The following is a 26,356-nucleotide window of genomic DNA, read 5'->3' as shown; positions in this document are numbered from 1 at the left end:
ATTAGGGTCTCTCGTATCTATCTGTATTCTTTCTTAGAAAAGTTTCTTATTGAATTTCTGAAATGCAGTTTCCCCATTTGTAAGATGAAGACAGTAGGGCCGGGCATGGGGGCTCACGCCTGTAATCTCAGAACTTTGAGAGGCCGAGGCGGGCGGATCACAAAGTCGGGAGATCATGACCATCCTGGCTAACACGGTGAAACCCCGTCTCTACTAAAAAATACAAAAAATTAGCTGGGCGTGGTGGCAGGTGCCTGTAGTCCCAGCTGCTCGGGAGGCTGAGGCAGGAGAATGGTGTGAATTCAGGAGGTGGAGCTTGCAGTGAGCCAAGATCATGCCACTGCACTCCAGCCTGGGCGACAGAGCAAGACTCTGTCTCAAAAAAAAGGTGAAGACAGTAATAGAAACACCTTCATGGGACTGATGCAAATTAAAATTATTTAACATATTTAAGGTATTTGGATCACTATTTAGAACATAAATGCTAAGTACATGCTAGGTATTGTGGGATTTTTTATTATGTAGAGTTAAGTAAAGAATAGAAAATGTGATCAATATTGTGATCAAAGGTATTACAGAAATACATATGAGCAAGTAGGCAAAAATAAAAGTCTGATTCATTTGATCATTATGGTGAATATTTGGTTTTCCCTTGGATTTCAATGACAACTCTATGTGTATTAATATTTTTTAATTCAAAAACTTCTATTTCTAACTATTACTCTTAAAGGAAAATACTTGGGGAAAACGATTGTGACTATTCAAAAAAGAAAAATTGAAAACCATTGGACTATTTTTCTGAGATATTATTTTTAGTAAAAGGATGAAATTTCCAAAGTGAAAAGACAAAACAACTAAAACAAATTCTTTTTTATTAACTGTATGCTCAGCACATAGTGTTAGGTATCATATATTCAATTCCGCCTTCAAAATGAAAATGAAATATATGTCCTGATTACCCTCCATCATGACTTTTGAATTCAGAAAACTAACATTGTCTCAAAAAGTTATATTAAATGGTATCTAGGGTATGTATGTGAATATGTTAACACATAAGCCCTTGTGCTATCAATGAGTTGAGAATTGACTATACTTATATTGCTAGAGAGTTGGAAATTGGCAATACATATTTGTTTCTTGCTCACAAATTCACTTAAACCACATCAGAGGATAATGCAGACACATTTTTAATATCAAATTTCATTAAGACCTTTGAGTAATTTCTCTGTATCAAGGGTTACCAAGTGGCACTGCTCTAGGTATCAGCTACATCAGAATCATATAGTGGCATTTGCTACAGATAGACTCCTTGATCCCTATTGCATCAGTCAGATAATATATCCCAGGAATCTGTATTTCTAACATAGGAGGAAGTTGAGAACAATCATGAGTAGGGCAAATTACTATAACTGCTACATGCCCAGCTTCTTCAGTCCAATCCAAATTTAATTAGCATGAAATAAGATTATTCATAATCTGTTAGATCAAATTTCTAATTGTATAAGGTTATTTCTCTCTTTTTATCAGACATTCTGTTGCAGAGAACAGACTCTATTGTAACTAGTTTGTACAGAAAAAAAAAGATTTATTACTTGATATTGAATAACTTTCAAAATTACTGAGAAGCAGGATGAGACAGAAAAGAGGTTGAGCATCTAGAAACAACTCTGAAGGTAACAGTATAAATCTAGAACAGCGTGGGAATTTCTGCCCCTCCCAGCATTAGGGGTGTGAGATGGAAGCTGCTGTATCAGAGCACTAACATGACAGCTTCCAGCTCCTGAGCCAATTATAACTATTCATGTCTGCAGCCAGCAGCCATGTGAGCAAGACAGATACCTCATGATCTGCTTCCCCCACTCCATGTTGGCACAGTTACATTTTCAAATATGGGGGGTGTTCTGGATTAGTGGAACTTTAATGATATTCAAAAACTCAGTGAAAATTAGTCTGAGGAAAATTTAGTTTTCTAGCCTCTTCAGTCCAAGAAGCCACACTAGAAGGAAGTTGAGAACAATAATAAGTAGAGCAAATTATTATACCTGCTACAATATCCAGGTTACTTAGTTGAATCCAAATTTAATTAGCTTGAAGTAAGATTGTTCCTAAAAATGTTATATTTAATATCACATATTATTTTCTCTTTTTTGCTGACTGATACCATTTTTCCTTTTGAAGTAATTTCTCAATCCTCTGAGTTATCACTTCATTTGGACCTCCCTATCAGCATGTATCACCTTCTACCATGTACTCCAGATACTCCATATATCGATTATCTTCCCTACTATTCCAGAAAAAAAAATCCATAAAGTCCTTTCAGTCGAGATTGATTATGAATTCTCAAATTTAGTGTAGTTCTTTGCATAAGAAGATGCTTGTTCCCAAGAATCAGTTTCTCCGAATGGCAAGTTTAATGTTCCTGATATTTATACTGCTATAATTTTGAATAAATAAGTGAATGTTTAGACTTTCTTCCCAATTGTTGTCAGGCATTATAGAACTAGGTTTTTTATATAACTTGGAGATATTTTGGATTGGAACTACTATATATATAGGTGTCAGTCCCCTGCCAAACTTTACTATCCTGTTATAACATTGGATGCAAAGTTAGCCATAGTCGATTTTGCAGTAGAGATCAGGTGCTGTACATCCCAGAATACATGTCTCTTTCTTCCAACGACAAAGATCCTCACATTCTTCTCTACTCAATTTGTATTCTACTGACCACTATTATAACTAATCATTTGCCGGCACCTACCTGCCAGCACTCATCTCTAAAGTCTTCATACCTGGGAAAACTTGCTGTTGGATAAATCTAACATTTTACCCGCTCTACACCTGCATTCTCCCAGCTGAAAGTGCCTGAAAAGAAACAACCAACAGTGCTCTTTGATGTATTTCTGATTGTGAACTCAAGAGGGCTTTTAAGAGATTCCCAACAATACTGATCTATTTGCTGAAATAATTCATTCTCCCACTCTCTCAGTTAACAATTTCATACTGTTTTTCTCTCTCCTACAACTCACCAGTTTATATTGCCCCTTCCTCATTATCACTTAATGACTGTGTTTCCTACAACAACGTCAAAACCGACACCAGAATAAAACCACCAGGCTCCCAACCACACATGCACCTATTTATCTAAGCCTGAGCCTGTGTATTCTTCTTTTCCTTATTGCATATTACCCAAGACCAACTCTTTGTAGGTACCTCTTTACCTGTTAATTATTTTCCTCTCTGTAGAATCATCATTTATTTCTATTGGATTTTTATAAGCATAAGACTTATAATTTTGACTATCTTATTTAAAAAACCCATCTCATGACACCCCTTTTCTCTATGACAATTCCCTGCTCCTCTTTACAAAAATCTTCTTAAAACTGTGTTTTATATGAATGATCAGAATTCCCTCCCTCCTAATGCTCCTTGAAATCCCTGTAAATGCAATTTTACGCCCACATTTCTACTACAATTGCTTATTCATCATTGCCAATGACCTACACCTTGCTAAATCCAATGGTCAATCTTACTGGACCTATCAGAAGTATTCGGCTGAGGTGGTCATTCCCATTTTCTGAATCACCTTCATTTAGAATTTGAGACATCATACTTTCTTGTTTCTCCTTCCACACCACAAGCCACTTCACAATCTGCTTTGTCTGTTCCTTCTCATGAACCCAATTTCTTACTGTTAGGGTTTCTAGGCCTCAGTTCTCATTCTCCCTCTTTTTAACAGGAGATCTTATCCCGTCTCCTGGCTTAATTAACACATATCTGCCAGCAACTCACAAGTGCTTAACTCCACCCAGTCCTCTGCCATGTAGTCCAGACTAACATATTCAACAATCTCACTTGACCTCTCCATTTGAAGTGGTAATATCATTTCAGAAGTATCATGTGTAAAATTAGGATCCAGCTCTTCTCTCCAAAGCCTGCCTTTTCTACAATATTGTCCGTCTCGGTAAATAGCAACCCCATTTTTCCAGTTAGTTAGGGAAAAAAACCTTGGAATCATCCTTTACCCTTCTTTTGACACACACGTCTTGTATCTGTCAGCAAGTCCTGTGAGCTCTGCTTTCAAAATATATCCCGTATCACATCACTTTTCCACACCTCCGGCAATAACACTCCAGGCAAAGGTGTCATTTGTCAGGATGATCTCTTGACTGGATTACGTGAATAGTCTCTAAATTGATCCATCTTTTCCCTTATCCATCTACACTCAACAATTTGCACAATTGCAACAATAATTATTTTAAAAGATCAGTCAAAACATGCCATCCCTTGTCCCAAAACATTCCTCTGTCTCCTATTGCACTCAGAGTAAAAGCTCAGAGTAAAGTGCTTGTCTCTTCTCTACCACTCAAAGAGGGATGAACGCACACCAGGCTTAATTAAAGTTGAACTATCGGCATGCTAGTGTGCTTTAAATTATGTTATATAAGAAAAAGCTCATCCGTGTATTAGTTTCTTCAATAAATAATTATTTAATTAGTTCTTCCTGTGGAGAAGCATATTAGGTACCGAGGATGTGGTATTAAGCAAAAGTAGCAGGAACTTCACCTTTCAAAGCTATTGAGAAAAATATATACAAACAACTATGCAGCTATATTATTACAAATTAAGAAAAGGAAAAAATCCAAGAGTCTTTGAAGACACATAGTAGGGGAACTTGACCTAGTCTGCGGAATCTGAAAAATTTTCACTGAGAAAGCAGTATTGTAACTGAGAATTAAAGAGAGATGACTAAGAGCTAACTATATGAATTAGGTGGTGGAGTAAAGAAAGGGAAAGGAACAATTTACACAAAGGTAGATAGATGTGCTGGAGGAATGATGTGTCTCTTGAGAACATATGAAAAATTGGATTACAGTTTCAAAATAATTCCAGGCTTTGTAAGCCATATTAAGAACATCTTGACTAGGCACGGTGGCTGTTGCCTGTAACCCCATGTCCTTGGGAGGCTGAGGCGGGTGGATCACAAGGTCAGGAGTTCCAGACCAGCCTGACCAACATGTGGAAACCCCGTCTCTACTCAAAATACAAAAAAAAAAAAAAAAAAGTAGCCAGGCGTGGTGGTAGGAGCCTGTAATCCCAGCTACTTGGGAGGCTGATGCAGGATAATTTCTTAAACCTGGGAGGCGGAAGTTGCAGTGAGCTGAGACCGCGCCACTGCACTCCAGCCTGGGCAGCAGAACAAGACTCCTTCTCAAAACAAACAAACAAAGAATATCTTAAGAGCAGCAGGAAGCCGTTGAAGGATATAAGGTAGGCCCTTTTATCTGTGGTTTCACTTTCCACAGTTTCAGTTACCTGCAGTCAAACACATCTGAAAACAGGTGAGTACAATACAATAAGATATTGAGAGAGAGAGACTACATTTGGCATAACTTTTATTATAGTATATTGTTATAATTGTTCTATTTATCTACTAGTTGTTGTTAAACTCACCCTTGCCTAATTTATAGACTAAAATTGACCATAGTTATGTATGTATAGGAAAAATCGTAGTATATTTAGGGTTTAGTACTATCTCTGATTTCTAGCATCTGCTGGGGGTCTTGTATCCTTTGTGGCTGAGGGAGGACTCCTATAGTCTGATAAAGGAATAATGTTCTAGTTCTAGAGGTGAAGCTAGAGGCAGATTTTTAAATCTTTCTAATGAACTTCTGTGTATACATGACAGATTCACTGCAAATATTGCCTGGCTTCAGAAACACTTGGCTGCAAGTAACAGAAATCCTGAAATTCTGTCATACATAATAAGAAATTCAGAGGGTGGAGTGGGCTACAAGATTAATTAACTGAGTGGTTCAAAATTTTATTAGGAAAAAACCCTCACTTTATCATTCTCCTCTGCTACCCTCAGTGTTAGCTTCATCATGAAGCTGGCAAGAGGATGGTTGCTGGTCTCACATTCAGTAAAGGCCCCATACACTTGTCCTTCTAGCCTTCTCTTCGGAATGATTACATCATAATTCTCAGAAGCTTCTCAGCAGACCTCCCCTTATCTACAAAAAGCCACAGTTGAGTTACATGAGCATTCCTCACCCAATCAAAGAGAGAAGTGCAATTATCATAACTGGCTGAGACTAATCACAGGGTAGAATAGATGCCGGGAGTCTGTCACAATGACCACCACCTGTGAGCAAAGTACAAGTAAGCCTGAAGACCACCTTCCATCCACAGAGACACAGTGGAAAGCAAGTAGAGGGACTCAGTAAAGGGATATATTAAGGGTTGGAGTTTCTCGTCGTCCCAGGCAACTTTCACATACACCAATAGCAGAAAGGGATGAGTTGATTCATCCCTACCATCTAGAGATCACAAGATCTGCCTTGCCTCACATGTGAATTACATGTGCGTGTAATGGGATAGCTTAAGTGCTCATCTTGTTGCTTCAGATTGTTTGGAGAAAAAGCATTCAGACTTTTTTTTGTGTGGGATGATATAGAACTGACTAATTTAAGGAGTGGAGCATGGCCAAACCTTTAGGTACTTGGTTGACCAGGCAGGCATAAGTCATGCAAAAGTCCTTTAAAATACACAGATAAAAATAAATTATACATTTACATTTTGAACGTAATATAAGTACCAACTGTTATGGACTGAATTGTATCCCCTCAAAATTTATATGTAAAAGTACCAACCTCCAATGTGACTGTATTTGGAGACAGGGCCTTTATGGAAATTATTAAGGTTAAATGAAGTCATACAATGGGACCCTAATTCAATAGGATTAGTGCCCTTATAAGAAGAAGAAAGGCCAGGACCACCAGAGCTCTCTCTGCATGAGTACAAAGGAAATGCCATGTGAGGACAAAGTAATAAAGTGACAATTTACAAGTCAGAGAGCTTTTACCAGAAATCAAATTTGCTGGCACCTTGATGGTGGACTTCTAGCTTCTAGAACTGTGTTTAAGCCACGTAATCCCTGAAATTTTATTATTATAGCAGCCCAAAGTTGACTAATATATCAACTTTCAAACAATTGAAGCATAAGGTCCATTAGCTAGATTTAAATCTACTGCCTACAGATCTGAGCTACTTTGGGAGATAAACTAATGACTAAATAAAGTGTCATTACAAAGAGGCATTCGGTTGAAGAATTCCAGAGAAAGATTGCCTTACAATTCACATGCAAAAATAATGCATTTTATTCACAAGGGAAAAAAACTGTTTTTATGCTATTTTTGAAGAGGACTTTTGATTGTTCTTTTGTAAATGGATTGCTTTGTGGGAGGAAAGGAAAGAAAAAATTGAGATAAAACAAATTAGATTATTGGGGAAACACAGGCAATAAGCAGTGGTGGAAAGTTTCACTTCTGATTAAGATGTAGTAGAATGTGGAAGACCATAGGACCTGTGTTAACAACAAGGAATAAAACTAACAAAATAGCATACTTCCCTATAAATCTATTGTAGAGCAGTTGATTCAAAGAATCTGTAATAAGTTAAGACCAAAAAGAGATGAAACATCTATAGATGGACAAAGAGGCTGGGCATGGTGGCTCACACCTGTAATCCCAGCACTTTGGGAGGCCAAGGCAGTTGGATCAGGAGGTCAGGAGATCGAGACCATCCTGGCTAACACGGTGAAACCAAGTCTCTACTAAAACTACCAAAAAAAAAAAAAAACTTGGCCAGGCATGGTGGCAGGCACCTGTGGTCCCAGCTACTGGGGAGGATGAGGCAAGAGAATGGTGTGAACCTGGGAGGTGGAGCTTGCAGTGAGCCAAGATCGCACCACTGCACTCTAGCCTGGGCGACAGAGCGAGACTCCATCTCTAAAAAAAAAAAAAAAAAAAAAAAAAAAAAAAATACTCTATTGGTGGACAAAGAGGTGCAGATCTTCAAGAACGAGGGACAAGTGTCTGGCATGAGTGTGGCTGTGCCAATGAGAGGCCCGTCTTAGACAGAGAGACTTTACAATGACAAAGAAAAAGCAAATGAGGTTTTAATGTCACTATGGCTAGAAAGACAGATTAAAAATAAGTGAGAATACAAAAGTAAATATTTCATCTAGGCAATTCATTCTGCTAGAAATTTTGATGAAGAATACCAGAGAAAGCAGCAGTATTAGCAATGGATATGGGCTGGAAAACAGTGTTTGCATAGTCTCACTCAGGTTGCTCAGATTCCAGGGCTCTGCTGAAGTAGAATATGCAAGTGAGCCAAAAACAACTAAAGCTAGAACCCAAACCACCCCTAGCTCAAATCCTGAAAAGATCAAGGGATTATGCCTTCTGTGGCTACTGCTCTGAAAGTTGAGGGTTGGACTAAAGGGTAAAGTGCAATCTCCACAATCCCATCGGAAATCAATGGTGAACACATTATAATTAAAACTTCAAGTCAGCTCTTGGTAGAATCTAATAGAGCAACCCTTTACATTAGGTACGTGATGAAAGAAAGGGCTTTCAAACTGTAGGAGATAGATAAAAATTTAATATCCATTTTTCCTTTAGATATACTGTATGCCATGTTGTCATGTGAAGGGATTATGAAGAAATAAAATGCGGCTTACAACTAAGCGCAAAATTAATTAATTGAAGCAAAATCACAGATACTTCAGATTATGTAGGCATCGAAGATTTTAAGAAAACTATTATAAAAATGTTAAATAATGTTTACTGTAAGATGGAAAGAATGGCTGATGATATGAAATATTTAGAAGAGTTATCAAAGAGATAATAGGAAATCAAATTGATATTTCTAACTGAAAAGAAAAACATAGGAAATAAAAATGAATTAGTTTGTTTTAAAAACAAATGAACACAGCAGAAGGTATAACTGGTAAACATAAAAAGAGGTTGATAGTAATTATCCAAATAAAAGCACATGAAGAATACAAGATTGGGGGGAAATGAACAAAGGATAAGAGTTCTTTTTTAAAAAAATATTAAATTAGCAAGCATACATGTATGTAATTTGAGTTCTAGAAAGTAAGAATATAAACAGCAATAAAACTATTTGAAGAAATAATTACCAAAAACTTGCAAAATTTGACCCAAAACCTCAACTTACAGACCCAAAACCTCAGGAAACACAAAAGAAAATCAGAACAAAGAAGTTCATACCTAGGTACATCATAGTCAAACTTTGGAAAACAAATATAAAAAGTCTAAAAGCAGCCACCAGATAAATAAGACACAGTGCATATGGAGGGAGGTGAGTCAGATGGCAAGGGAACAGCATCTTTTAAAGTGTTGAAAGATCAACTTAGAATTCTATACCTAGTGAAAATATATTTCAAAATGAGGATAGAAGAAAGAAACATTCAGATAAAAATAAGTTGATATAATTCATTTCCAATAAACCGACATCACAATAAATACTAAAGGAAGGCTTTTAGGCTGAAGTAAATTGCAAATGAAAACTAATGTCTAGAATAAGGAAAAACAATAGTGGTTAATATATGGGAAAATATAAATACTTTTTAAAATAAGATTTTAGATAGACTGTTGACTTTTAAAGTTAAAAAATATATTGTGTAGTTTATAACACAGAGAAGTAAGACACATGAAAGTAACAAGACAAAGAATGGAGAAATAAATAGAATTATACTGTCACAAGTTCTCATTTTATTTGTGAATTGCCATTATGTTAACTGACAATAAATAGTGATAAGTTAATAATTTGCATTATGATTGCTATAACTAATAAAAGTAAAATAGTTAAATACATAAATTTTATATAAATAAAAATATATATGAATATATACAAATAACATAACTAAAAAGTTAAAAGTGTAAATAAATTGAAAATATAGAATGTAATAACAAAAAAACTAACTATATTACAAATGTATGAAACAATCATACATTGTTACTTAGGTGCTGACCTAAGTAACTTTAGAAATGAATGCAATCTATATAATAACAATTTTTTAAAAACCTATACACAAGCATCAAATTCTAGTTGATAAAGTTATTACTCACTGGGATATGAATAGCAAGATTATAAAATTAAACCTAAGGGTGCCAAAATTTATCTCTACGGTGAATGGACAAAATACATTCATTAAAAAGGCAGAGATAACAATCTTAAAAGATAATATTAAAAAGAATAAAAACAAGCAATTGCATAATGTCTAAAAAGATGCACTTTACATACGAAGACTTAAACGGTCTAAAAGTAAAAGGATAGAAGCAGATATATCATGCACATCCTCATCATAATGAAATGGGAGAGTTCCCTGCTTTCCCTCTCAGGACATGTGACAGGGGTGTGGCTTGCCTATGGTTGCCCCCGCAGCTTAAACCCCTACAGGAAGGGGAGCACACAGACAGGTATGTCCAGGATTCAGGGTGAGTGCTTTTGGGCTCCAGCCCCATGGCAGTGTATAGAGGTGGGTGTCTGCAACTCCCAAAGCCCAAGTGGGTGTGTGTTACAGTGTGCTCCTCTAGCTTTGCAGTCTGCGGGTAGCTTGTGTGTTAATCACCTCAAAGTACCCTCTGCCTTATTGCAAGGGAAGGGGACCTGTATGACAGCTCCCTGTACCCTGAGCTCTTGGCAGTGTCCTAAAAGAATCAGGGCTTGAAGGATGAATGCAAGGTTTTATTGAGTGCTGGAGGTGGCTCTCAGTGAGATGGATGGGGATCGGGAAGTGGGGTTGGAGTGGGAAGGTGGTCTTCCCCCCAGAGTCAAGCTGCATCATTCCCCTGCAGCTGGTCTGCTGGTCCACTGGTCTGCTTGCCTCTTCCTCTCCTCACTTGTGGGTCTCATCTGGAACTTGGGGTTTGGAGTTTACATTAGGGCAGGATTGGGGGCATGCAGGCCAAAAGGCAACTTTTTGAGTGAAAAAACAGAAATGCCTCTCCTCATTTAGGGCCGCAGATCTTCAGGCTTGAGAGTGGGGTCTTTGCTGGGCAACTGCCCTCTTCTACTCAATATTTCCCTGTCTCATGTCCATATCAATAAGAAAGCATATATGGTTATATTAATCTCAGACAAAATATATTAAATACAAGCAATATTACCAAAGATAAAGAAGTGTATTTCACAATAACAAAACTACTAATCACCAAAACAATGTAACATTTTTAGTGAGTATCCACCTAATTACAGAGCTTCAGAGTACTTGATATGAAAATTGACTATAAGTAAACAGAGAAATAGACAAATCCACAGTCACTTGTGGATTATAAGTGATTATAATCATTTATGGACTATCTTATCTTGACAGTCATTTCTCAGTAACTGAGGATATAAGTAGACAAAAGAAAATCAGTTAGAATTCAGAAGATTTTAATTTGATATAAATTATGTTTAAAAAACACTAGACCCAAATTTGGGTGACACATTCTTCACAAGTGAACATGGAACATTCATTAAGATTAATAAAATGCTACTTTCATAAAGCAAATTTTATTAGTTTCAAAAACCATATGATGATGAGTAGAAACATGATTTGACAAAACTTAACATCAGTACAGATTTAATCTCTCTCAAATAAGACTAGAAGGGAATTTACTTAATCTCATAAAGAGCATCTATGAAATGCCTATAGCAATTGTTGTAGTGAATGGAGAAATACTAAATATTGCATTTTAAAGATCAGGAATAGGCAAAATATGCATATTCATCCCATGTAATTTGCACAGTACCGGAGTCCATACCTGATGAAACAAAGAAATTAAACAACAACAAAAAAAAGGAAGATAAGAAGGAAGACTGTTTTAATTCACATATGATATAAACATATATATAGAAAATGTAATGGATTTTAAAAAATGTATTAGAACATATATATGAACTCATAATGTTTGCAGTATACAGGGATGATATAAAATTTAATTGTTTTTACACATCAACAAACAAATAAAAAAATATAAGATACTGTTTACGATGTCATAAAAACAAAATAGCTATTCCAAAATTTTTAAAAAGGCAACTAAGATCTCCATGATAAGAACTAAAAAACATTGCTGAGATAAATTTTAAAAGATATAAGTTAGTGGGTAGACACACCACTTCACAGTTTGGAAGACTCTATGTTTTTAAGATGGAAATTCTTTGCAAATTGAAGTATAAATTGATGCAATGCCTATGAATATTCCTGCAAGTCATTTTTGATAGAAATTGATGAGACAATTCTAAAAAAATCACATGGATATGCAAAGAATTCAAAATAGCTGAGAAAAGTATGGAACGAAGAGCATGGTGAAGTGACATATTACCTGATTTCAGGACTCAATTTTACATTAAATTAAGAAAAGAAGGCATCAGTTTATAGACAAAAACTAAAGCAGTGTAGCCTTGTAATTCTACTTTGAGCAAAGATGGACTAACAGAGACAAAACTTACTCTCCTTCCTAAAACAACTAAAAAACTAGGGGAAAAATAATGTGCGACATCAATTTTGAATGCATGAGACATAAAGTAGTGATCTCTGAGAGAAAGCAAAAACTGAAGTGAGCTCCATCTGTTGCTCCAGCATACTCCCTGGAGAAAGTTTCCAGGCCTCAGCACAGGGAAGAAGAAACCAGTGGACTCTGGCAGTTTCCTAGGGTTAAAGAGAATAAATTGGAGATCAGGGGTGTCAAGGTAGTTTAGAATTTGCAGGACATCATAAGGGAAAGGAAATGCATACACACACAGAATGTTCCAGAAATCTGCAGAGTGCCACCCTTCAGTCTTCAGCAAAAAACTGATTAGCACACATATGTGAGGCCAGGAGAATAACAGCCCTATATAATCAGTTGAAACAATACCTAAAGCTTACACAGGGCAGAGACTAGTTCCAGTTCCCCCCAGCCAGATTGTAAAATCTCATAATTTATGGAGCATTGGGTTAGAGTACACAGAACAGTAGTGGGACAAAAGTTGCCCTAGAATAAATTCTGCTCCGGTCTTCTAGAACAAAGCTTGAAGGCAAGAACCTAAACAGATCAAGGTATTTCCAAATAATTTAAATGCATCCAAGAAAAAAAATAAGAGGCCAAGAATACTGCAGCAATATATAAATATCTAGCACCCATAAAAGTAAACTTTGTCTCTGCCATTTAATAAAAAAAAATAGTAGACATGTCAAAAAAGCGAGAAAATACAATCCACAATCAGGAGAAAAATTAGTCACCCAAACTAAATGCCAAGTGATACAGATTATTAAATTAGTAAGCAAGGACATTAAAACAGTTGTAACTGTGTTCCATATGTTCAATAAACCAGAGGAAATTTGAGCATGTTAAGTGGAAACATGAAAGATTTAGAGATTAAAAACTGCTATTAATACATTGACCAGGCACAGTGGCTCATGACTATAATGCCAGCACGTTGGGAGGCTGAGGCAGGAGGATCACTTGAGCCTAGCAGTTCAAGACCAGCCTGGGCAACATAGAGAGACCCCATCTCTACAAAAACTACAAAAAATTAGCTGGGCATGGTGGCACATGCCTGTAGTCCCAGCTACTCCAGAGGCTGAGGTGGGAGGATCCCTTGAGCCCGGGAGGTAGACGTGACAGTGAGCCAAGATTGTGCCACTGCACTCCAGCCTGGGCAACAGAATGAGGCCCTAAAAATATATTATATAATATATAATAATATGCTCTATATATAATAATATGTAATATATAATGATATAAGTGTTATATACTTTATATTACGCATAATATATGATATATAATATTATATATTATACATAATATATGATATATAATAATAAATATTATATATAATATGTTATATCATGCTAATTATATATTATATAATATATATTATATATTGTGTATTATAAATATATATTATATATTATATTTATTATTTCTACATTATATAATATATAATTATACATTTTCTATAATACATATAAATTATATATAATATATAATTATACATTTTCTATAATATATAATTATATATCTTCTAAAATATATTTTACATATTATATTATTATATAGTATCATATATATTATATATTATAATATATATTATATTAAAATATATTTTATATATTTAGATAAAAATATACCTAAAATATATTTTAGAAAATATATATATTATAGAAAATGTATACTTATATATGTATAAATATATAATTATATATTATATAAGTATAAAAATATATGTAAATATAAAATATATTATATTTGATATGCTTATATTATATATTATATATTTTCATATAATATATAATTATATATTTCTATGGAATTACTTATATATTATTATGTATAAATATATTATCTATAATATTATATATATGCTGAATGCAATTCACAGCAGATTTGACTTTATAGAAGAAAACATGATTGAACTTGAGACCGAAGTAATAGAAATTGTCCAAAATGAAGCCCAGAAAGAAAAATACTAGAAAAAAAATTTAATGGGTCAATGACTTATGAGACAATCTGAAGCGGCCTAATATATATTTGATTAAAGTCCCTGGAGGAAAATAAAGTAGAGAAAGGTAGAAAAAAAAGTTTGCATTTTCTAATTTTAATGAAAAACATGCATCCTCAAATCTATGAAACCCAACATAACTGGAGCATAAGAAATATAAAGTAAACTACATCATGTTTCATCATAATTAAGTAGCTTAAAAGCTGTGATAAAGAGAGAACCTTAAAAGCAACCTGTGGAAAAAGACATGCTACTCACAGAGGAGCAAAATAAGAATGGCAAAAGATGTCTCAGAAAAAAAAAAAAAGCAAGTCAGATGATGAAACAAAAGTTCTAACATACTAAGGAAAAAAGAAATTTTAACCTAGAATTATATTTCTAGCGAAATTATTGCACAATAAAAAAGCAAAATATTTTTGTCAGACCTACAAAAGCTGATGATTTATAACTAGCAGCTACAACTTAATTATAACTAGTAACTTCTAACTATGTAAAATATGAAAGGACGCCCTTCAGGCTGACACAGTTTAAATCAGATGGAAATATGGATGGATTTTTATAAAGGATCAGAGAGACCCAGATATAGTGATTATGTGGCTATACATAAATGAGATTTATTTTAAAAATTTAAAGACGTTTTAAAGTTACTTGGCTTTTTAACATAAAGTGAATATCAATGCATTGTGAGGTTTATATCATATGAAGATATAAAATGTGTAGCAGAGTAGCGTGAAGACCAGGAGAAAAGAAATAGAAGTACACTGTTGTAAGATTCTTATACTATATGTGAAATGTTATAGTATCACTTGAATGAAAACTACAAAATATAGTTCACTGTTTATAAACTATAAGCTAAAGGTGTATGCTATAAACCCTAGAACAAGTACTAAAATAAACCAATGAATATTTAAAGCTAATAAAGCAGAAATAAAGTTGAATCATACAAAATAAACAATATAAAATAAGAAAAGAAGCATAACACGCATAACAAAAGACAACATATGGAAAAGGAGGAATAAGTTTACAATCAAATTTAATCATCACATTAAATATAAGGGACTGAACACCCCATTTAAAAGTCAGAGTATTTCAGGTTAAATATAAAAGCAAAACTCAATTGTGGTTTTTTTATGTATTATATAGTATATATTTATACCCAAGAATCCCATTTTAAATATAAAGATACAAATAGGTAAACAGTAAAGGATGTCTACAAATTAGATAAACAAAATGGAAAATTCCTAGAAAGACACAAACTAACAACATTGACTAAGGAAGAAATAAATAATTTGTATAGACTTATAGCAAGTAAATTCTTTGAATTATTAAATTTTAAACTTTCAACAAAGAAAAAACCTAGACTTGAATGGTTATACTGGGGAATTTTACCCAATATTTAAAGAAGAATTAACATCAATTCATCCTAAACTTTCCATAAAATAGAAGGAATCATTTTTCAATGTATTATATGAGGTCAGTATTACCCTGATACCATGACCATCCAACGATATCACAAAAAAACACAAACCAATATTATTTATGAATATAGATATAAAAAACCTAAATACTAGCAAATCAAGTCTGGCAACATATTAAAAAATATTATGTGTCATGACCAGGTGGGGTTTATCCCTGGAATGCAAGGTTGCATCAAATAATTAATATAATATACCTCATTCATAGAATAAGGAATAAAAATTATATAATCATCTCAATAAACACGGAAAAATGTTGATAACATCGGTATTTTATGATAAAAATACTCAACAAACCATTAACAGAAGGTACTCCCACACTTAATGATGTACAAAAACTCTGGAGCTAACAACATAATTAATCAGAAAGAACTTAAAAATGTCACCTTAACATCAGGAATGAGAAAGGTATGTCCACCACTCTCCCCACTTCTATTTAATATTATACTGATGATTCTCCTCCAGGAAAAATAAGAAGAAAGATAGAGCTGGAGGGGAGAAGGAAAAGGGAGAGAAATAAAAAGAGAGGAGGAAGAAGAAAGAAAAGAGAAGAAGAAGAAAGAAGAAGGAGGAGAAAGAGGAGGAAGAAGAAGGAAGAGGAGGAGGAGGAGAGGAAGAGGAATAAGAAGGAAGAGGAGGAGGAGGAGAGGAAGAGGAATAAGAAGGAGGAGGAGGATGAGAAGATGAAGAAGAAGGAGGAGAAGGAGGAGGAGAAGGAGGAGGAGGAGGAAAATAAAAACATCCATATTAGAAAGAAAGGAAGAAGTATATCTCTCTTTGTAGATGACAATTACTTTTATAGAGAAAATCCTAAGGAATCCACAAAGATGCCACTAGAATAAAAAAAAATCAGCACATCCAGTTTGCAGAATACAAGATTACTACACATAACTCAATTGTGTTTTTATACCTTAATAATGAGCAATAAAATTTAAAAAAATCTATTTGCAATCATGCCAATAATAACGAAATACTTAAGAATACATTTAGCAAAATAAGTTCAAGACTTGTACATTGAGTACTCGAAAACATCAGTGTGAGAAATTAGAGAAGGCCCAAATAAATGAAAAGACAGTCCCAGAAGACTATTCTTAAAATGACAATATTCCCAAAATTGATCTACAGATTCAGTGCACCCCTTATAAAAATTCCTTCTGATGTCCTTGTAGAAAATGCAAACTGATTGTAAAATTCATTTGGAAATGCAAGGGACTCAGAGTAGCCAACACAATCTTGAGAAAGAACAAACTTGAAGGATGCATACTTCTTGAAGGACACATACTTCTTGATGTCAAGACTCCAGTAATCAAGAAAGTGTGGTGCTGGATAGATATATAAATACATGTAAATGAATTGAAAGCCCAGAAATAAACTCTTCTATTTATGGAGAGTTGATCTTCGGCAAAGAGTCAAAATTGTTTTCAAATATTTTGAATACAATAGTTCAGTGGGGGAAAGAGCAGTCTTTTCCACAAATAGTGCAGTAGGAGAAGGCCAGAGAAAAACAAAACCACTGCAAACCCATAGACAGAAAGAAATGGAGCCAGAGGAATAAATCATTTAACTTTACTCTCGTTCCATCCTCTTATACAGCTAATACCTCATGATCCTCAACAACCTGCCTGAGTTCGACGAAAACAGTTGATGCATCTCATGAAGGGGTGTCTCCTTTGGACATAGAGTATGAGAAGTCAATTCAGGTAGATCTAGAGAAACAAATTAAGACAATAGAGAAATTAAATTAGGTTACATTAGTCCTATTCTGAAAATCCAGGATAATCTTCCCACTTCGAAGTCCATAACTTTAGTCACATTTGCAAAGTCCCTTTTGTCATGTAAGGCAATAAGTTAACAGACATGGGCATTTTTGTGGGACCATCATTTTCCCCACAAAATGATTGCATGTTAAATGATTGGAGTGAGTATTAAATTATTCTTTTGATATGATACAATTTAACTAATAATTGTGCTATGCACACACACACACAAAAAAAAAACCTGTACACAGATGTTGATGGCAGCATTATTCACAATAAAATCAAAGTGGAAATCACCTAAATATCCATCTACAGTTAAATGAATAAATAAAATGGGGTATGTCTATACAATGTCATATCATTAAGCAATAAGGAGTGAAAGTACTGATAACTTTACAACTTGAATAAACCTTTGAAAGATTATGCCAAGTGAAACAAGCCAGTCACAAAAACACATGCTATGAGATGCTTTTTTTATGAAATGCTCAGAATGGACAAATATGCAGAGAAAGTAGATTGTTGGGTGCCTAGGGCTGAAAGGTGAGGTCTGGGGAAAAATAGGAAGTGACTACTAATGGATATAGAGTTCCTTTTGAAGTTAATGAAAATATTCTAAAGTAAATGAATTATATCTCAATAAAGCTGTTATAAAAGAAGTTTTCCTGCCAAACTTAAACTGTTGTTTAGTGTTAGTGGTCAGGAGGTCTCCTTTAGGGGAGAAAGGAAAGAGGAGTGGTCAAAAGGAATCCAAGGGAGGCTGTTAGTGTATCCACAATGTTTTATTTTTTGACCAATTGGTCTTACATGAGTATTCACTTTGTTATGGTTTACTGAGCTGTATATTTATGATTTATGTACTTTTCCGTATCTATGCTACACTTCGAAATAAAATGTATATTTTTTAAAAGTAACAGTAAATGTGTTTTTATCCATGACAAAAAAAAAAAAAGTAACAATTGTTTGGAACCGTTATAATAATGACAGGGAGAAAGAAAAAATTAAGGAAACAAAAGTAGGAGGTAAATTGGGAGACCCAAGCCTGAGTGGTATTAAAGGTTACTTTTAGCTTTCTTGCTTTCAGACCCACTTTGTTTTTCAACAGCAAGCAGACTGGATTTAGGTGTGTGACGATGGATATGTTTTTTAATACATTGAATCTGAGATGTCTTAAAGACCTCTAACTGAAGATGTCAAATAAGAGGTAATGTACATGTTGAAGCTTGCGGAGACATATGGTTTGAATTTTTGACAACTCCGTATCCTCCTCCCACTCTCTACATGTCCGAAGAACACTACTCTTTATGGGATCCCTACGCTGTACCTCTTGACCTCTGGGTGGGGTTGTCCTAGCTGAGTTTGTCCTATGGGAGGTACCAGAAGATCAGAGGTACAAGGAAAGTAGAGTTCGTACTTAGGACTGATAAAAAGCTTCCAGCCTTTGCTAGCTGCACAGTGCTTTAGCATCTCTTTTAGGTTTCTCTTATCCTTATTCACACCTCTATAAATAGTGCTTTATTAAATTCTCCCTAATTGGTCCATTGGAGTGTACCATCTGTTTCCTGTCAGGATCTTAAGTGACTCAGTAATCGACAAAATAAGTGGTCCCAGGAAATGCCCTTAAAATAGGTGTCTGGGGTTGGGTAGCTACCATATTTGAGGTACTCACAGAGAGCTTTTTTGCTTTAAGAAAGGGACACTGATAATCTCTGGCATGCTATGACATCATGATTAGTCAAATAATCACTGGCGGTGGCATAAGATGAAGTGCAGATGCAACAAAGGCCTTGGGACACCAAGTGGTCGTGGCACTTAGTCACTATGGCAACAATGGTTTTACAAAGACTGTGGCAAGAGAGAAGAGAAAAATTGAAAGTCTGCCTCAGAGCATGAATGAAAAAAATCAGAAAACTTCTATGAAAACTTTAAAGGAGTCCCTTATCTCCAGTAGCCACAGGGCAGATAGGAATGAGAAAAGTCAAGTCCAAGGACTAAATGTAATGGCACAGCTGTTAAGGCCAACTAAATAAAAAACCCAGCCAGGTATCTCATACTAAGTAAGGTAAAGGCACTCATGGGAAAAGAACAGGGCCCTAAAATGTTTGAGCATATGGAAGAAAGGATAAGAATTTTAAATCTCCAAATTTTAGGTATACTCAACTCAGGTTTGAAATGTAATAAATGGACTTAAGTACCTGTGGAGTGGTGTTCACATCCAAAAGGCTATTTAATTAAAGTCTGGACTAAACAATGGCCTATAATTAATGTGACATAGTGCAGTGGCTCTGAATCTTAATTGTACATTGGATTCACCAGGGAGGCTTTAAAATGCACGTATGTCTAGTTCTCACTCACATACACTGTGCAACCTGCTTAGTTACCTGCTACCAGTCACTCTGAGGGGACCTAGAGGACACCCCCTTACCGAGGCATCATTGAAAGTCTTCATGGTAAACATTTTCTATAAGCCATAGATAACTAATGCTGGGAGATGCTGCACTAGAAATCCACTCCATATTTCAATGGGAATAATGACATGTCAGTGTAGTAGAGGCCAGATCAAAGGGTTTAACCATCAGAAGTGAGGAGCTTAAAATCACATTAATAAGGCAAGTGTTGAATTGGTAGTCAGTGCTCTGACCTGCATTAACTATGTCAGTAGCTTACTGGTCCCTAAGTCTAGAGAATGAGATAGATGAGCAGGATACTGAGGTGTGACTTAATATATACAAGTAAAAAATGTCTAGGTCTAGTGCTAAAAATATAATTCAAGTCATCATAATGGGAATGCATAGCCTCTTATCCAGTTGCAAGACCTAAGCCAATACACCAGCCCGGAGTCCCTCCTTTGAAGGGAAGGCTGGTTCCTTTTGAGAAAGGATCTACAACATAGCCATTAATAAGTACTATGTGTGTTCCCCAAACCTTCTCTATGTGACCTACAGCCAATTACCAGGAAGGCTGTGCACTGGTGAAAGAGAAATAACCCAGAACTTCTGAGGGGTTATTAGTTACAGAATCTGAAATGCTGCTAATCACTAGGATGCTAAATGCCAGCCTGGCCCACTAGTAATGGACATTTATGGAGATCACATGATAGATGAAATCCTCACTTAAATTCACTTCCAGGTGTGTCTAATGGCGTCATTGACTTATTGTATGTTGTGTATATGCATTATGGTATGATAAAACAAGTGGATTCTTCTAAAACTGCTCCCACTGCCAAGATAAAGTCAAACAGTCTTCTATCCCTGAGGGAAATGCAGAACAGTATCACCATCAAACACCAGAAAGATGTGTGGTGAGAGTTACCTGGCATTTTTAACACATGCTCAATGAACTCACATTTCTGCCTGATGGAAAGCCAAGTGAATCTTGAACAATGACTGTAGATTGTTGCAAGCTAAATTGCCTAGATCATCTACATTTTCAGATGGAGTATCTTTACTGGAGAACATCAGTGCTACCTCTGCCACTTGACTGCACTCTCAAAGGACCAGCAGCATCAGCATCACTCCAAAATTCACTGGACATGCAAATTCTTGGGTCCTACTCCAAATAGACAAAAATCAGAAACTTTAGAGGTGGAGCCCAGAAATTGTGTTTTAACAAGCCCTCAATGTGAATAGTTTGCACTTTTCTATTAAAGAAACACCTAGACAATGCTTTATTTTCCTACTTCAAATCAGGAAAAACACTGACAAGGCGAGGGTAGAAGCTCATCTGCACTGTCTAGTCAACTCTTATGCTCTCTTTTATAATATAAACTGGAAAGAACTTAATCATCTTTGTTTCCCATAAAACATCACATTGATCTTGACATTGATGACCTTACATTAATTGAGTCTATAAGTAGGAGGTAGCAAGCATTAGATGCCTTATTAAGACATAACGGTGTCAAGGGTTGAGAGATAAATCCTTTGAAAGTTCAAGATCCAGAGCCTGCCAGACTGATAGGTTTATGAAGTGTTAGTGGTCTGGAATAGGACAGAATATTTTATCTAAAGTGAGAGATAAATGACTGAAGCTTGCACTCCTAATTTGAGGAGGCACAAAACTTGTTGGACCTTTTAAAATTATGAAAGCAAAATATTCTACACTTAGACATGATGATATAACTTATTAACTGATTAATGCATGGCATCCAGTTTAGATTGGGCCTGAATTAAAACAGGCTCTGCAGTAGGTCTATAGTGCAGTGAAAAATATGAAACCACTTGGGTCTTATGACCCAGTAGAAGAAGTTTGAGAAGACAAAGAAGACATATGGAGCTTCTGGAAATTTCCAAAAAGCAGCATAACTGTGCAGAATTTTATAGTTTTCATGTAAGACCAGTTTGCACTTTTCTATCAACAATGCCTCTTTATTTGAAAATCAGCTTCACATTTGCAATTAGGCCCTTTTAATATTGAGTATCTGGAAACAGGTCTGTGAGAAATGAACTCATGATGAACTGGTCATTATATTATTCAATTAAAATTAGATATTAGAGATTAACAAGGAGAAGATTTATTCTCACATCTGAAACATCTAAGATACTGGACAAAACATACGAAACAGCAGTTTTCAAAATATCAGAATGAAAGATAGTCATCCCTGAAAGAAGAGAAGCAAACAAAGCAAGTCCAATGAGTGTTCCAGCTTTCTGATGGGAAGGAGTTTTGAGGTTGTGGCTGAGGAAAAGGAAATCAATACAGAGCTTATAGTGCTCTGAGTTGAAAAGATGGTGTTAGGTGTTTGGAGACATAGAAGTATCTGGAGTTTACAAGGCAGAGTACCAGAGAGGCAAGGTGTAAAAGAGGATCTAGAGATCTAGAGAGGGTCCGCTGGAGACTTCAGCTGAGTACTGACTAGTACATATATAAAGCTCAAGAAGGAATCACTTGAAAGAATTACATAGAATAATCATCAGAGTTTGGAATATTTCCCATTAACATGATCTGGAGTAGAAGACCTCATAATTCAAGGTACATCTGGTAGAATTCCCAAAATGGTTAAACCTTGGTAATTGGCCAACACTTGTGCTAGACTAAATGCTGCTCTGGTAGCTTGAAAACAAAATCAGAAGGAGTCATACTGTTTATAAATAACCTTACTAAATACCACAACAAATCTTAATTGTTACAGAAGTAAAACTTATAGAACAATAAAAAAAAACTCACTCAACAATATAAAATTCAAAATATCTGCCATCAGATAAGAAATTACTGGACATATAAAGAAATATGGCCTCATTATAGGCCATATTTTCAACATACTCAGTTGAAACCACTGGAAAAATGATACAGATTGTAGAAATAGCAGTTACTTTAAAACTATTATTCCCCTATATTCCACATATTCAAGAAGCTAAAGAAATTAGTAAGGAGTTTAAGTAGAGACATGGACTGTATAAAAAGGGATGATATTTATGTTCTACAAATGAAAGTTACAGTATCTGAGATGAGAATAATTGGATGCAGTCAACAGCAGATTACAAATTGCAGAAAAAAAGATTAATGAATTATAAGAGTAGTAATGAAGACTATCCAAAATGAAAAAAAGAGGAAAAAAGACTTAAAAAATGAACATAACATCCTTTCACTGTGGTACAATTTTGAGAGAGTGATATATGATTAACTGGGCTCTCTGAAGGAAAGGAAAGAAGGACAAAAAAAATTGAAAAAATATTGGTTAAAATGTTTTCAAATATAAAAATATTTGAAAAAAATCTATGAACCTACAATATAAGAATTTAAGCCTTGAAAACAAGAAATATGAAAAAGGTAATTCATGGAATATAATAACCAATATGAGTAAGTCAATAAAAAGGGAAAAATGTTAAAGCATCCGGTGGAGTAAGATACTTTATATACACAGGATTACAAATAAAGTGAATGTCTCATCTGAAATCAGAAATTCATGCTTGAAGATGGTAGAAAAAGCTACAGTACTGAAATAAAATAAATTACCAACCTAGAATTCTATACCCAATGGAAATATCTTTCAAAAATAAAGAGGAAATAAAGGTGTTTTCAGACAGTTTAAAAAAAAAAAAAAAAGGTGGGAAAATTTATAGCAACAACCTGCACTGCAAAGCATAAACTATAAAAAAAAAAAAAAACAAAAAAAAAACAAAAAACCACACCCAGTGAGAATATAAATCAACATAAAGGAAGGAAGGACACTAGAAATTGTAACTATATAAGTATATACAAAATTTTATTCTAATAATTTAAATAATTTAAAAGATAATTGAGTGCTAAATAAAAAAGTAAGATATTATATGTTTGGGGATTTATAAATAATTAAAACTAAAATGTATAGTGACAATAGAAGAAAGGACAGGAGGGGAGATATGGAAAAATACAATTATATAATTCTTATATTATTCATGAAGAAAAACAATATTTCTTGGAAGTTGAAATGAGAGATTAAAATATATAGCATAGGCCAAGCACAGTGACTCACGCCTGTAATCCCAGCACTTTGGGTGGCCGAGGTAGGTGGATCACATGAGGTCAGGAGTTTGAGTCCAGCTTCATCATGGCAAAACCCCATCTCTACTAAAAATACAAAAATTAGATAGGTATCAAGGTGCACATCTGTAGTCTCAACTACTCAGGAGGCTGAGGCAGAAAAATTGCTTGGATCTGGGAGGTGGAGGTTGCAGTGAGCCAAGAGATTGTGCCACTGCACTCCAGGCTAGGTGACAGAGCAAGACTCCATCTCAAAATAAATAAATAAATAAATAAATAAATAAATAAATAAATAAAACATATAGCATAGACTAAAATAATATAACTAAGAATTTCAGCTGAAGAGCCAACAAAGAAAATAGAATGAAATCATGAAATGTACTCAACTAATTCAAAAGAAGTCAGACAAAAAGGATAAATGGTACAAATAGAAATGGGAAGATGATAAATTTAAATCAAACCATACAAGCAATTACATTAAATGTAAATGGTCTAAACATTCCAATTTTTAAAAAACAGAGATCGTCAGATTCCATAAAAAAGCAACACTGAATTACATGTTTCCTATAAGAAACACACTTAGGCTCAAAACAAAGGAATGGAGGAATATTTACCAAGCAAATGGAAAGCAAAAAAAAAAAAAAAAAAAATAAGCAGGAGTTGCCTTCTTAGTCTCTGATAAAACAGACTTTAAACCAACAAAGATCAAAAAAGACAAAGAAGGGCATTACAAAATGGTAAAGGGAGCAATGAAACAAAAAGAGCTAACTATCCTAAATATATATGCACCCAATACAGGAGCACCCAGATTCATAAAGCAAGGTCTTAAAAACTTACAAAGAGACTTAGACTTAGACTTAGTCTCCCACAAAATAACAGTGGGAGACTTTTACACCCCACTGCCAAAATTAGACAGATAAATGGGACAGAAAATTAACAAGGATATTCAGGAATTGAACTCAGCTCTAGACCAAGCCCATGTAATAAATACCTACAGAACTCTCCACCCCAAATCAACAGAATATACATTCTTCTCAGGACCACATAGCACTTATTCTAAAATTGACCATATAATTGGAAGTAAAACACTCCTCAGTAAATGTAAAAGCATGAAAATCTTAACAAACACTCTCTCAGACAGCAATGCAATCAAATTAGAATTCAGGATTAAGAAACTCCCTCAAAGACAGCACAACTACATGGAAACTGAATAACCCGGTCCTGAATGACTACTGGGTAAATAATGAAATTAAGGCAGAAATAAATAAGTTCTTTGAAACCAATGAGAACAAAGACACAGCATACCAGGATCTCTGGGACACAGCTAAAGCAGTGTTTAGAGGAAACCTTATAGTACTAAATGCCCATGTGAGAAAGCTGGAAAGATCTAAAATTGACATGCTAATATCCCAATTAAAAGAAATAGAGAAGCAAGAAGAAACAAACTCAAAAGCTAGAAGACAAGAAATAAATAAGGTCAAAGCAGAACAGAAGGAGATAGAGACATGAAAAACCCTTCTAAAAATCAATGAATCCAGGAGTTGGTTTAAAAAAAAGAAAAGATTAAAATAGACCACTACCAATACTAATAAAGAAGAAAAGAGAGAAGAATCAAAGAGATACAATAAAAAATTATAAAGGGGATATCACCACTGATCCCACAGAAATGCAAACTACCATCAGAGAATACTATAAACAACTCTATGCAAACAAACTAGAAACTCTAGAATAAATGGATAAATTCCTGGACACATACACCATCCCAAAACTAAACCAGGAAGAAGTTGAATCCCTGAATAGACCAATAGCAAGTTCTGAAATTAAGGCAGTAATTAATTGCCTGCCAACCAAAAAAAGCCCCAGGACCAGATGGATTCAGAGCTGAATTCTACGAGAGGTACAAAGAGGAGCTGGTACCATGGCTTCTGAAACTATTGCAAACAATAGAAAAATGACTCCTCCCTAACTTACATTACGAGATCAGGCCAGCATCTTCCTGATACCAAAACCTGGAAGAGACACAACAAAAAAATAAATTTTCAGGCCAATATCCCTGATAAACATTGATCTGAAAATTCTCAGTAAGATACTGGCAAACCACCAAATCCAGCAGCACATCAAAAACTTATACACCAAGATCAAGTCTGCTTCATCCCTGGTATGCAAGGCTGGTTCAACATACACAAATCAATAAACATAATCCATCACATAAACAGAACCAATGATAAAAACCACATAATGATCTCAATAGATGCAGAAAAGGCCTTTGAAAAAATTCAACACCACTTCATGCTAAAAACACTCAATAAACTAGGTATTGATGGAACA

The 26,356-nt window shown here is 34.8% G+C and overlaps 1 long non-coding RNA gene across 3 annotated transcripts in view; it reads left to right on the top strand.

Annotated features, from left to right (window-relative positions):
• Positions 1–6,002: 6,002 nt before the first annotated feature.
• The window catches only part of LOC105487865 (uncharacterized), a 35,902-nt gene continuing 15,548 nt past the window's right edge, over positions 6,003–26,356 (top strand). Inside the window, exons 1-3 of one of the 3 annotated variants that reach the window (XR_011620653.1) lie at positions 6,003–6,159; positions 17,409–17,515; positions 18,675–18,773. This is a non-coding gene — a long non-coding RNA (uncharacterized lncRNA). Of the gene's footprint in view, positions 6,204–17,408; positions 17,516–18,674; positions 18,774–26,356 lie in introns of all 3 variants that reach the window. The other 2 variants (XR_011620652.1, XR_011620654.1) reach the window with 2 other exon arrangements.

Source organism: Macaca nemestrina, chromosome 3, assembly GCF_043159975.1.
Source record: "Macaca nemestrina isolate mMacNem1 chromosome 3, mMacNem.hap1, whole genome shotgun sequence".
In the NCBI taxonomy this organism is placed as follows: domain Eukaryota; kingdom Metazoa; phylum Chordata; class Mammalia; order Primates; family Cercopithecidae; genus Macaca; species Macaca nemestrina.
Note: the sequence above shows the minus strand (reverse complement) of the source record. Positions and strands in the feature narration are given on the sequence as shown.